Source organism: Vicia villosa, unplaced genomic scaffold, assembly GCF_029867415.1.
Source record: "Vicia villosa cultivar HV-30 ecotype Madison, WI unplaced genomic scaffold, Vvil1.0 ctg.001583F_1_1, whole genome shotgun sequence".
NCBI lineage: Eukaryota > Viridiplantae > Streptophyta > Magnoliopsida > Fabales > Fabaceae > Vicia > Vicia villosa.
The window spans coordinates 232684-246363 of NW_026705665.1; the positions used below are offsets into that span (position 1 = coordinate 232684).

The 13680-nt window shown below is 31.0% G+C and overlaps 1 long non-coding RNA gene across 1 annotated transcript; it reads left to right on the plus strand.

The window, feature by feature from the left end:
* The first annotated feature begins 1310 nt into the window (after window positions 1-1310).
* On the plus strand, window positions 1311-3494 carry LOC131635878 (uncharacterized). The gene is made up of 2 exons (XR_009293895.1): window positions 1311-1519; window positions 2880-3494. It is a non-coding gene; the product is annotated as an uncharacterized LOC131635878 (long non-coding RNA).
* The last annotated feature ends 10186 nt before the right edge of the window (window positions 3495-13680 follow it).

The window sequence follows — 13680 nt, forward strand, 5'->3', positions numbered from 1 at the left end:
TCAGCAAAATAGGAAGGAGACCAACTAAAGTTCGAGTGAAGTAAAGTTTAGGGATACCACATAATTAAAAATAATTTTTTTTATCTCAATCATCATTGACATGTCGGCAAAATTGGAAGGGGACCAACTAAAGCCCGAGTGAGGTAAAGTTTAGGGATCCAAACGTCGGATTTTAAAATGGTGGGACTAAAACTTAAAAAATTTAAAAATAGGGGGACCTAAAGTGCATTTAAGTCTAATTTTAGTTTACATAAAATTATGTTATACTAAAAAAATCATTTAAAAAAAACCAAAACAAACGGCTTTTATTTTGAGTTTGCAACTTCTTCGATTATGACCAAGTTCTCCACATAATTGACACGATTGTTGTTTTTTCAAAAGTCGATTCTTTGACAACTCAAGGTTTCTTTTAATTCGTTTTGATTGCGAGACTCCTTTTGATTCGTTTTGATTGCGAGACTCGAAAATCATCCTTTTGTCTTCCTTTAGTTTGTTATCCTACAAGATCTCTAATAGTTGATTTAGGCCCTTCATTTTCAGGTCCACAGGTATTGAACCATGGACCAACATCTTCCTTAACTCAACTAACAAGTGCCAATTGAGCTACTCCACCCATCCCTTTCATGTCCACTAACACTACAACATTTATTGCCTTTGGCAACACTTTTTTATGCAACATGTGTAAATTGTTGCCTGAAAAAAGTTTAGGCAACAATTTTTTAGTGTTGCCAAGGCATTTCTCGCAATACCTCACAAATGTTCCCTAAAACACTTTTGGGAACGATTTTAAAGCGTCTCTACAATATATATTTGGCAACTATCGATAAATGTCCCCTGAAATGTTTAGGGAACAATTTAAGATTGTTACATAAAAAATTTAAGAGAGAACTTTTCTTCAAACATCATAATATTTTTTATTTAACCTTTTCTCCAAATATTATAAATATATTTTTTTAATAATAAAAATATATATATTTTACGAAATTAATTTATTAAAAACACATTTCATAAATTATTTTGTTTGAATTATTTTAAAATTAATTAGTTTATTTGATAGCTATTAATAATATATTCTATTTGAATCATTTTATTTGATAGCTATAAAATAGTGTTAGTTAAACTTACCCTTTTTAATCTAACTTTACGTTTTTGGACTAAAAATAAATCTAACTTTATGTTTAGTATAAAAAAAAAATCTAAATTTATGTTACCTAAAAAATAGTTTTTCTAAAAAATTAATAGTTTTTTTAATATTTATTATTTTTATTAAAAAAAAAGTAAATGAACACACCGTGACTTATTTAGTTATTTCTCTCTATCCCACTAAGATCCCTAATTTTCTTCTACACTCATAGAACCCTAACAAAAGCCATCTTCGTATTTCTAATCTCTTCGTCAGTTCTTTCAAGCCGCCGTCGTCGGATGTTCCTTTGTCACTGTTTTCCGCCACTAAGAAGCCGAACTGAAAACGAAAATAATTCCCGTGTTTGCTCAGACCGTCGCGGCTTCGTTTTTTGCGGTGAGTATCCTCTTTTCTTTAACTTCTAGATTTAAGTTTGATTGAGAAGGATCAATTTTTGTTGAAACCCTAACTTTCTACAAAATTAATATGAACCACGGTAATTTTTGCATAAGTTATTCAATGTAACTTTTGAAAATCAATAAGATAAATCTATTTGGATTTAGAGTATATGAGTTGTGGTTTGAACTTTGAACTGTGGTTCTTGTTTTGAGCAATTCAACCCATTTTCTAAATTATTTTATGTTAATGTTTATGGGATTCAACTTTTGTTATACAGAAGTTTTAATGTTAATATCGGGTAAGCATAAGTTTTTCAAATACAAGCCAAATTATTTGTTTAGTGTAAAAAGTTATTTTCCAGCAATTATATTTTGACTAATGGATTTAATTACAAAAGAAGTGGTAAATCTTAGAATTGGATTCAATTAATTGGTTTTATCAGCTCTGTTTAGTGGATTAGACTAGGTTAGTAATTTTGGTAATCTTCAATCTAAGCTTTAACTTTCAATTTCTAAGCAAAGATTGATTGCTCAAACTTGCAGGAACCTTAGTTTCAATCAGCTGACAGCCTTAGGTGTAGATCTGAAAATTTTAACAAGAGTTCAAATTTTATGAGTCTCTATTTTACAAGGCTTTGGACTATCCCATGCACTCTGGTTTAGTCTTTTAAACTCGTAATAATACTGATAGACTATTCTCTCGTGCATTCTGGTTTAGTCTTTTAAACTTGATCTTATAATTATTATGTTTGATTTTTAAAGTATTATAATCAATCTTTTTTATTGTGGAACTCATAATCAATCAATTTATGTTTAACTTTTTGTTGATAGATCAGTATATATTGATTGTTGTAGAAAAAGCAAACTCTCCTATAGTTTTGAGAAACAACCATATACTATCATGGGGTCAAAAATTATATTTACTCAGACCTTTGTTAAAATCACAATTGTACTGTCATGGGGTGAAACACTATTTTTACTCGGACCTTTGTGGAAAACTATATTTAAGTTGGAATAGAACAAAGATTTCATTGATTTTTAGTGTATCACATACAATTCAATATATAGACCATTGTTTTTCTTTTTGGAGGGTTTGCTTGTTTCTTTAGTTTTTAAGTATGATGCATGGTTGATTGTTAACCTTGAAGGTGATGGCAGTGAAGTGTATATATGTAGTGCAAGCATTACTTAATTTATTATGTTAACGATATGTGTGTGTTTATTGTCTTTAATCTTGATATAATAGTGCTTCAAGTTGAAATGATTGTTACTTGAATGTTTTAGGAATATAAAAAGTTTTTTAATATAAAACGTTTTTATAGAAATTTTCTAATATATTTGTTGGTATTGTGTAGCAGATAATGAAGACTTGAGTTTTGGAACTTACCACATCAATTCAATCTATAGCCAATACTAATCCAAACAATACACTAAGGCAAGCTAGTTTTAATATTTGTCTTTAAAAAGTGGTTTGGAGATTAAAAGAGTAGTTCTCTTCAAACTACATTTATTGTTACTTTTCACTCTAGAAATTTTGTTTGGAGTTGCATATTTATTTTTTATTTAAATTTGAATGCTTATTTTGTGGTTTACGCAAGTTTTTACCAACTACCATATGCAAGTTAGCATGTAATATGAGTTTTTTCCATAACTATTTTTAATCAGTTGTTTTTGAATTTGAATGTTTTTGAGGATGCTGTGAAGAACTTCAAGATGACGACATAGGTGATGAATTTCAAGAGGTATACATAGATGATGAAGAGGATGATGACTCCGACAGATTTAAATGAGTTGGATGGTGTTGTTTTAGGCTTGTATTTGAGCATTAAACTTAAAAAAATATGTATTTTATCATTTTTCTAGAATTATACTTCTAAGTAATAACTTATAGGATTAAGTAATGTTAAATATTTTGTGTCCATTATGTGTATTTGTGTTAATGTTGAAAATTTTATTAGCAAAACTTCTTGGTACATGTGATTAATGTTTGGTGCAATTCTTATTTCAATTGTTCATTTTATGAAAAAAAACTTTTATGAAAAAAAGAATAAAAAATATTTCATGTGACTTATAACATTCACTAAGTGTTCTTATTATTTTACTTTTAAGGAATATTTTATAGTTGTTTTCAGATATGACAACATTTAAAATACGTTCCCAAAAAGTGTTCTCACTATAATAACTTTAGGGAACGTTTTGTAGTCGTAGCTAGTTATACCAACATTTTAAAAGCGTTGCCTAAAATGCCTTGGAAAAACGTCGCCTATACTTATAATTTAGGGGACACTTTAAGAAAGTGTGGCTAGAGAGTGATAAAAAGCGTCGCCTTATACAATAGGCAACGCTCGCATAGAAGACAGCTAAAAAACGACCCCTATTCTCTTAGGCAACGTTTTCACAGTTTTAGCAACACTTTTCAGTTGTTGTCAAAGAGGAAAAATGTTGTAGTGTAATTAGCATGTTAGAACAATTTGGCTTTTAATTACTAGTTTCAATGTCTGAATTCATATCACTATGGCCTTTTTGTACATTTCTTCAAACTCTAATAATATAAATATGCATGTTTTCTCATATTTTGCAGCAAGATCGAGTAACAAGCTTGCTTGATTAAGCACATGCAGACTTCACAAAGTTGTTGGATTATCATTATCAAATACAATGATTTTTTTGGAAATGTTAAATCTCATATCCTCTTAAATACTCTATCCGTTATCGGCTCAGACCAACTGAGTTCCTCTATACTTTAATTCTTGTCAGTTAAGACAAATAGAGTAATTAGTAAATTAATACGAGCTTAATTTTTATTCAATTTAATTAACATTTATTAATTCATAATAGAAATAAACATTTTGGTAACACTAATGAATGGTCAATTTAGAAGAAATATCTCTCCATTAAGACAATGGAAGAGAAAGAAAAAGAGAAGGAGGAAAAGAAGGGAAAAAAAAGGAAAAACTTTGGAAAGGGAAATCAAGAGCTATGATCATCAAATTTCCATATCAATTCTCTCATCATTTTCATTTATTGTGGGTTCCAGGTAGTGTTAGATTTTGGGGAAATTTTCTCGCGAATGGGGTTTAGGGTTTATGCGTGTTTACTTGATCATTAAGTTGTTGTTAATACAAGGCGATCTTGTTGTTTCACTACAAGAAACCTACTCTCTAGCCACGTGAAGTTGTGACGTGATTATGAAGATTGAAAGTTGAAGGAGATTGAAGAAGAGATATTTTTGATATATATATATATATATATATATATATATATATATATATATATATATATATATATATATATATTATTTTTTATTTATTTATAAATTTAGTAGATTACATTGTTAGAATGATAAAAATATTGTATATGATATAAATGTTAATTTTGAGTTTAGGAGTTTAGAATGTTATAAAAATGTTTAGATTTTTTTTTATAATCTATTTTATTTATTCTAAACAGGCTCTCACTTGATATGCTCCCATATATATATATATATATATATATATATATATATATATATATATATATATATATATATATATATATATATATATATATATATATTATATATATATATATATATATTATTTTATGTTATTGTTCTTAAATACAGAAAATATTAATAAAAATAGTATTTTTTTTACTAAAGATGAATATAATAGTTATGTATAAAAAACATTATTAATTTTTAAAAATAGAATTATAAATAAAATAATTCAAAAACAGATTTTTTAAAATTGAAAATACATTTTTTAATCTAAATTATATATTAAAAGTAGAATATATATTATATATGTATAATTAAAATAAAATAAAATAAAATTATATGTTATATTTCTTAAAAGAATATTTTGTTGGTTAAGAACAATACAATGCAATGTAGTATTTTTTTAAACCTAACATTTAAAAAATAATAATTTTATAGGTTTATTATATTTTGTGTTAAAAAAATAGAATATAATAGTGAATATATAAAAACATTATTGATTATAAGTTTATAAAAAGTTTAGTTATAAAACTAAAAATTTATGTCAATATATATTTAATATTTTTTATGTATGTTAAATGTTTAGTTAATGTATATATAGATATATAGTTAATATAGTTTTAAAATAATTATAAATTTATAGTTGATATAGTTAAATGTTTAACTATAGTTACTAAAAAGACAATGATTGGATACATGTGTAGTATGGAATATTATTATTGGTATTATCGTAGTTGGAAGTACGATAGATTGGAACCAGGAAGACGTGCACTTAAACCCAATTTTATAATAGGAGTTAATGAGGTTATCACGTGGACGTTTGCTCAGGATTGTTGTCGAAGCGAAGGAGGAGTTTGATGTCCTTGTCGTAAATGTGGATGTAGACCTATAATTAGTGACCCAAAGGAAGTGGTCAGTCATTTGCATAGAAGGAGTTTCATGGAAAATTATTGGGTTTGGTCGTTTAATGGTGAAAAACTGTCGAGTAAGTACTAGAGACTAGCAATACGCATGTTTCAAGCAGTCGACCGTCTATGGAATATGAGGAAAGACTGTCTATGGATTATGAGGAAAACTTTAATCTAATCGGTGACATGGTTGAGAATGCTTTTGGTGTGAACGTGACCTATGATCAACTTGAAGATTTTAATCGGTGGCATGGTTGAGGATGCGTTATCAGTTGTTGAATGAGATAAATACGTCGTTGTTTGAGGGGTCTTATGACTCAAATTTATCAATGCGTGTGAGATTATTGGCTGCCAAGTCAAAATTATTTGCCACCCTCTCACCTGCAGCGTAATCAGCCACGTCGCAAATTTCAGTTTGTGATGTGTTTTTTCAAGTTGTGGCGTGATTTTCACGTCACTATTGAGCTTTTTTTTGTAGTGTTTTACATGCTTGTATGTGTTATTCCATGACCTTTATATGTTGTTTTGGTGTATTATAATGTCTTATGATGTTGTTGATGCTCATTTCCACATCCTCGCCTCTCGTGGTGCTCACCTCGAGCTCACTAAGCGAGGGTTATGAAGCTTGGAAAAATGTTTTGTGTTCTTGTTTACACTATAAAACAAAAGCTTTAACTCCGATAGACGCAAAGTCGAATGCGTTTGAAAGATAATCCAATGCTCTATCCTTTAAAAAAGTAAAATCATGCATGCATGTTAAATAATGTTGGATGAGTGATGATGAACTATTATGCTAATGTTATGAACTTTATTATGAATTCTTGTTTGCCTTGAATGCATTATAATTGAATTAACTATGATGAAGAGTGAGGTGAACCTAAGTTAATAACTAGGTGAATGAATTAGTAATAATAATTTAGGTTAACATAAGTGGTGATGCTTGAACGCGAAGGTACCTTGGTGTGTACCGCAGACGAGTAATCATTATAATTATGAATCAACGGATCTTGTATGGAACATGTTGTGATGATATGAAAATTGTTGAGTGTGATTGACCTAGTGATTGATGAGGACAATCATGTTGAATGATAAAACTAGTCACATATTATGAAATAATCCTTGATCGTAGTATTAATTAGTACTGTTATAACACAAGTGTCTAAGGACATCATTTACATTCATGTCCAATATATAAAATACAAAGTATGACACGTGATATGGAAAAGCGCCTAACAAAAAAATTTAAGATCTATGTACAATATCCACACTGCACATTATTATACCCTAATTTTGTGCTCCCTCTTTTCATGTCACTAGGGTTTAATTACTTTGTGTTTCATATCCTTAGTCTATAACAACCGGTTCCATTTTGTTAAAGTCAGGGTTTAATTACTATGTTTCATACCCTTAGCCTATAACATCCATTTTCATTTTGTTAAAGTCATATGCAATATTGCGTCATAACCAGTTTATTTGGTCATTGGATTTCATTATCATTCATTTCATAAATGCAGTATCATTCCATTAGCACAATTGTTGTTCCTCTTTCTAAATTCAGAAATCATTCCATTAGTACAATTGTTGTTCCTCTTTCTAAATTTAGAAGAGACAATGACGTATGGTTTAAATCATGAACTTGGTATTGAATTTATCTTATAACATATCTTATGGTTGAAGTAAGATAAATTTTGGAATAGGTACTATTAAATTTCATTTCAAAGGGAAAGTTATTACCACCATGTTTATACATGGTTCAATCACTTTTCCATTAGATTTTTTTTGGAAATTGGAATACACGGATTGAAATGATGTTTAGACATTAATATTGAGTTTCAAGGAGAAATACAATATTGTCATTATGCATCATAATTAATTACACGAGCCATCATCCAAATAAAGGTGTAATTGAATCAAAGTTTGATAATTCAAACATGACCACATTTGGTTTAGAATTGGTATTTCAAGTCAATTACTTTTCAAGTTTACATGCAAAGCATGAAATCTAATACAAAACCATGCACTTGAATAGAACTTGAGACTTTTGTGAATTTAAGTACTTCACTTCTATTGTTTTCATGAAAGGTTAAAAGTTGTTTACAACATAACAATGTTTGAATTGCCAAATCCCAAAATTTCCAACATATACAAGATATTCTTACAAGCTTTGCAAAAAACAAGGAAACATGATTCAAGTTCATTCATGTAACTTAAATCCTAAGTAAGGTCCTAAACCTAAGGGATTACAAGCCATGTGATTTCTTTTCCACTTGCCAAGCCAAGATATGCCACGGTCTTTGCTCCTTTTCCTCACCATGTTTGTTCTCTTGCAACGAACCATGTAAATAACCTGCAAAATCTTGAGAGAAAAAAAGAGAAACGTCAAGAATCAAGGTAAAAGACTCTAAAAATTCTAGGTCATAATATCAAGGTACTTCATCACAAGCAAGAACCAAATATTTCAAGTATCATAAGCAAGAGTTGTCACCGATCTTTATTGTTTCCAAAGGAATGGGAAAAAAACGAATAAAACCCATAGAAGTTTTAAAAACAAAATTTAAAAAACAAAGAGATAAGGATACGGAGGTTTGTTATGCAAGGGGAAAGTGTTAACACCCTTCACATCTATAGTACTCCATAGAAACCTTTTGAAAATTTGTGTTAAGACTAAAACTGGTTGTTTGCAAAAAGATTGTGGAGATGAGAAAAAAAGTGATTTTTATGATTTTTGTTTGATAAGACTTCTTGAGTATTAGGCCTATGTACCAATCAAGTGCAATGAAGGATCAAAGCCTCGTAGTTCGTGGTACAAATCAAAAGTTTGTTTGTTTTGATTGATTTTAAATGAAGAGCATTATGCCATCTTTAAGGGGAAAACTCAACTAAACACCCACCAGTATGATACAATGGACCTTTGCATCATCATGAGAAAGGGCTCAAGCTTGGATAGAAATCAATAATCATGCCTCAAACTCTTAAGTCAAACCTGATACTTGAGGTTCTTGTTGATTCACTTTCTAGTGATGAATTAGATTGGTGTGATTCAAATTTATTAACTTGTGGATGATCATGCTTTTGGAACTTATTAGGAAAAATGATTGAATTTGAAGGTGTCTTGTGTTGCACCCCAAAATTTGCCCTATTTATTTGAGCTATAAGTTATCAAAGACGTTTATTTCGTCGTTCGAAAAGGGAGGAAAAATAATAAAGAGTTTTCAAGGTTTTAAGGAAATGTGACGTGAAGATTGGTTTATAAGGTGAAAAGGCAAAGAAATTCACAAGTCTTAGCTGGAAGGTGCTATGAGCTTGGTTCCCGCGTAGCCAAGACTGTTTCGACGTTCCCTACAACTTTCGTGTTTGGCTCAGAAACCAATTCTATGACGAAGGGGGTCGAATTAGCAAATTACTTAAGCTTTCACAATGAAAAATGGTGCTGAATGTAGGTTTTCGGGCCTTAGAAAATTCATATCTCATGATCCACTTTTCGAATTCACTCGAAATTTTAACTGCGACTCCGTGCAATTATTCTCGAGATTTCATATGTTCGGGCCGTCGACTAATTATGCACAGAAAATGCCCAGCATTTTGAAAAGCGTCGTGATTTTTCAGAGAAAAGTGTGTTTTCGGGTATGTCGCGACAAGTTTGAAAATTCATAACTTCTTTGATTGTTATCGTAAGAGGTCTATTCCGGTGACATTCTCTCGGAAATTTTGTTAGCTTCGATTCTTCGTCACACGTGCTCAGTCATATTTTGAACAGAAGGATGAGTTTTATCGAATTCTTTGAGCGGTAGTCACAAAATTCTGCACAGGCGCGCCAGATGCATCGGCGAGACAAAGGATCCCATCACAAGAGCCAACAATGTAATGTAAATAATGTTCAAAAGGAATGTAAAATGGAAAATCAAGTTGAGTGAAATTAGTAGTTAGGTCTGTGAAAAGAGATTGGAATGGATAAGACCTTAAAACAAACCGCTGTGAAGGATCGTCATAGCTTATTACGTGGAGGTTTGGCGTGGTTGATAGCTTAAAGTGCTTTCTAGCAAATTTGTGATCGGATATTAGAGAATTCCATGATTTGCAGACGCATCGGATTCGGAGAAGGAGTTTGACGGATAGCTTAGATAGTACTTCTGTTATGAGATCAAAAGGAAGAGCGGGAAGTGCAACCTCTTATGAATCTGTAGTGTTAGGGTTTTTTCTTTCTATAAGAGATGCCATCATAGTATTTGAGCGATACGTTGGAATCAAGTGTAACAAAAGCTATATAATACATATATCGGTTAGCTCACAAATATTTATGACTGACCTATGTAACCTATATTTACTTTTTTCTCTCATGATTTGAAAGCATTTATTCAAATTTTATGTAACTAAAATTTTCAAACGATAAGAATTCACCAAAGAAAAAATATATGCCCGCCAAGTTGATTTATTTAAATAAATCTAAATAATACTTTTTATTGTCAATATATTATTATTTTTTACTTTGACTTAATACACTAGATTTTCTAGCTTATTTAGTATTAAAATTATAATTATAATTAAAATATAATAATATAAGGTAAGATTCTTGTAAGTTTTATGTTCGGCTAGAGAACAAGAATTGTAGACTAATTGAAATGATGAGTTCCTGATGCGGTAGTGCAATTCTTCAGTGCGACAATGCATGGGGCATTAATGCGGTAGCGCAAGTTTTCGGTGCGACAATGCATGGGACATCTACAAGGTTAACACTTTAACTCTCGAGTTAGAAATTGAGATCACAAAAAGTGGTAGAATGAAGTATAGAAATAGTGTGTACCTTAAACTTTACGTATGTGGAATTTTAAAAGATGAATAATTTAATATACTTTTACCATTTTTTGGGTTTATTGCTTGGGCCTTTTTTATATCGGAGTTATGGCAGACCTAGAATAACTGTCCCCAAGACTTGTGGTGTAGTGTTGAATGAGAAGTCTTTTGGAATCTAGGTCGGCCTTATAATGTCGTGTAGACTGCAGAGGATGGTAGAAAGTTTGAGAGTGGGTTTCGGAAGAAGTGAATAGCAAGCACATTAAAATCATTTCCCATCATCATTTAGACGTTTTGTCGATTTTTTTTAAACAAGTGGCCCAAGGTCCGTAAGTTAGGGCATGACATTTCCATATTGGATGCTCGAGTGTATTCAAATACTTTTTTTGTTCTCAAGGTAAGGTCTAATTGTTGTTCTCTGACTCTTCATTTTCTTTTAATCATGATTGTTGGTTGCTTGGTCTGCTCTACTATATAGAGGTGGACTGACTTTCAAATGAACTTTTCATTTCTATTGCTTCCTGAAGTTCACCTCATCATCCAAACATTTCTTTCACTTATAAACTTTGGCGATCTTTGATCTCCTTATTACCTCATTTTATTTGGGTCTTAAGTCTTTTGCGCCATGATCTTCTTCGAGCTTAATCTCTCGGTATCTCTTTAATTTTTAACATTTTTTATAGTACTTTCCTATTCCCTTTATTTGTATTTAATGGCCAATTTAGGAAATGCGAATTTCTTTATTGACCTCTCTATGGGGTTCACCCCCAGTGAAAACCCCTAAATACCCCTACTTCGGAAATGCATTTCCGAAGTAAATTTTTTTTAAGATTTTAATAGAATTCGGAAGTGCATTTCCGAAAACATCAAATGGGGGGTGTTTTCGGAGATGCATCTCCGAAAACACCAATTTTTTAGTGTTTCGGAAATAAACTTCCGAAATAATGTTTTCCAGCTCTCGTTACCAGTTTTGTGATGTGAAACTGCAAGTGGCTGAAGAAGTGGTTGAAAGATTTCGTAAAGCTTGCAAGTTAAAGGATCTGCAGATTTGATTGAGTGGTAGTGAAATAAAGGTTGAATCAATGAAGGTTTCAGATTTGTTTATTGAGATGCTATGGATTTATGGTGAGGATTAGTTTTGAAGCTGAGTTGAACTATGGAGAATAAAGTGTAAGGTTTTGTGCTGATATGGAGGAAGTTTATGGTTTTTGGTGCTGAGTATTTGGTGAAGGTTAGATGATGGAAGTGCATGAGAGTTAAAGATTATGTGAGGTATTGGAGATGATGGTACGGTCATCAAGCACAGTAATAGAGATGAAAAATATTATTATTTCGGAAGTATATTTTCGAAATGTCTCAAAATATCCATTTATTTCGGAGATGCATTTCCGAAAGCACTTTTTAAAAAAAAAAATGTTTTCGGAAATGTACTTCCGAAATCAAATTTTTTTCAAAAAAAAAGTGATTTCGGAGATGTATTTCCGAAATAAAGGGGTATTTTGGGGTTTTCAGCGCGGGTGGCCAAGAAGACTAGGAGGTGAATAAAGAAATTCTCTTAGGAAATATACCTGCTAATGTAGCAAACAACTTGATGGTGATGAGTATTCATCATCTATTAGGTGAAAAATCTAGACAACATGGATCTTTTAGAAGTTAACCAACTCATCTGCAAATAAGACGTGCTCAGTGATAATTCTCACTAGTACAAAACGCGTAAACAACAACGCCGTGGTCACCACGGTTCTTCGCTACACCATTTATAGTGACATTTCTAAAATAAGGCGCTACTATGGAATCTTGCATTTTGTTTTATTTTAAAATAAGGCGCTACCATAGTTCTGTTGGATATTTATTTTATTTTAAATTTAATTTTTAAAATCCATGTGGATTATTTTATTTTTATTTTTTAATTATTTTAATATTATTAAATAAATAATTTTCATTTAATATTATTTTTAATCCATCCATTAGAAGGTTTAGATGGACTTAATGAAGGTAGGAAGGACTTTTTTTTTATTGATGGTGAGAATTTTTAATGAGCCATTGATAGAGAGTATAATTATAATATTTAAGTTAATTTAGAATTTATATGGATATTTTTATGTATTGTTATTTAGTGGGCTCTTATTAATAGTTGGACTTTTTAGTTTACTATCCATCCATTAGAAGGATTATATAATGTAGTCTCATTGAGGCATTAGGAATAAATCAATGAAATCAAAAGTTATTTTTATCTTTATTTTCTAGCCTAGTTTTATTTGTCTTGTAGTTTTAGAGCTTTTATTAGCTTTGTTAGGGTTCTTGAATTTGCATCCTAACAATTGGTGCTTTCATTTTCGATCTCACTTCCGCTTAAAGTCGTGACGATATTATTGTTTGATGGGGAAGAAGATGCCTATTGGTGGATTCTATGTTTGGAGAAATTTTTCAAGGAGCATGAAACACCCAAGTCATTGAAGGTTTTAAAAGCTGTTGGAGCATTGAGAGGCTCTGCTTTCACATGGTGGATATGGTGGTCTCGTGTTCATCGCAGATATAGTTGGGATACATTTACAACAGCACTATTATGGCGTTTTAAGCCGGAATGGAGATCCATTTTACCGTTGGATGATGAAGAAGAAGAGCCACTCCAGGAGCTTCAACCTTTACATACGGAACAAGAGGAAGAAGAACATGTTGCTGATGACAAATTTACAGATCCAACTTCTGCAACTATTTCTTCCATTGTTGATAATAATCAAATTATCGGTAATGAGATATCACATAATTTCAAGGATTGGGGTTTTATGGAGATTCTACCAAAACCCCCAGATTCCGGTTCAAAAACGAAAATCTCTTGTTCCAACAAATTAGGTCGAATCGCCAATTGGACTCACAACTTCAGTAACCCGACACCCAATATGAAGCAACTACAAATTCAACTGCCTTCTCTCGCAGCCCCTTCAACCACTGCTAAAAATAATATTAAATGAAAATTATTTA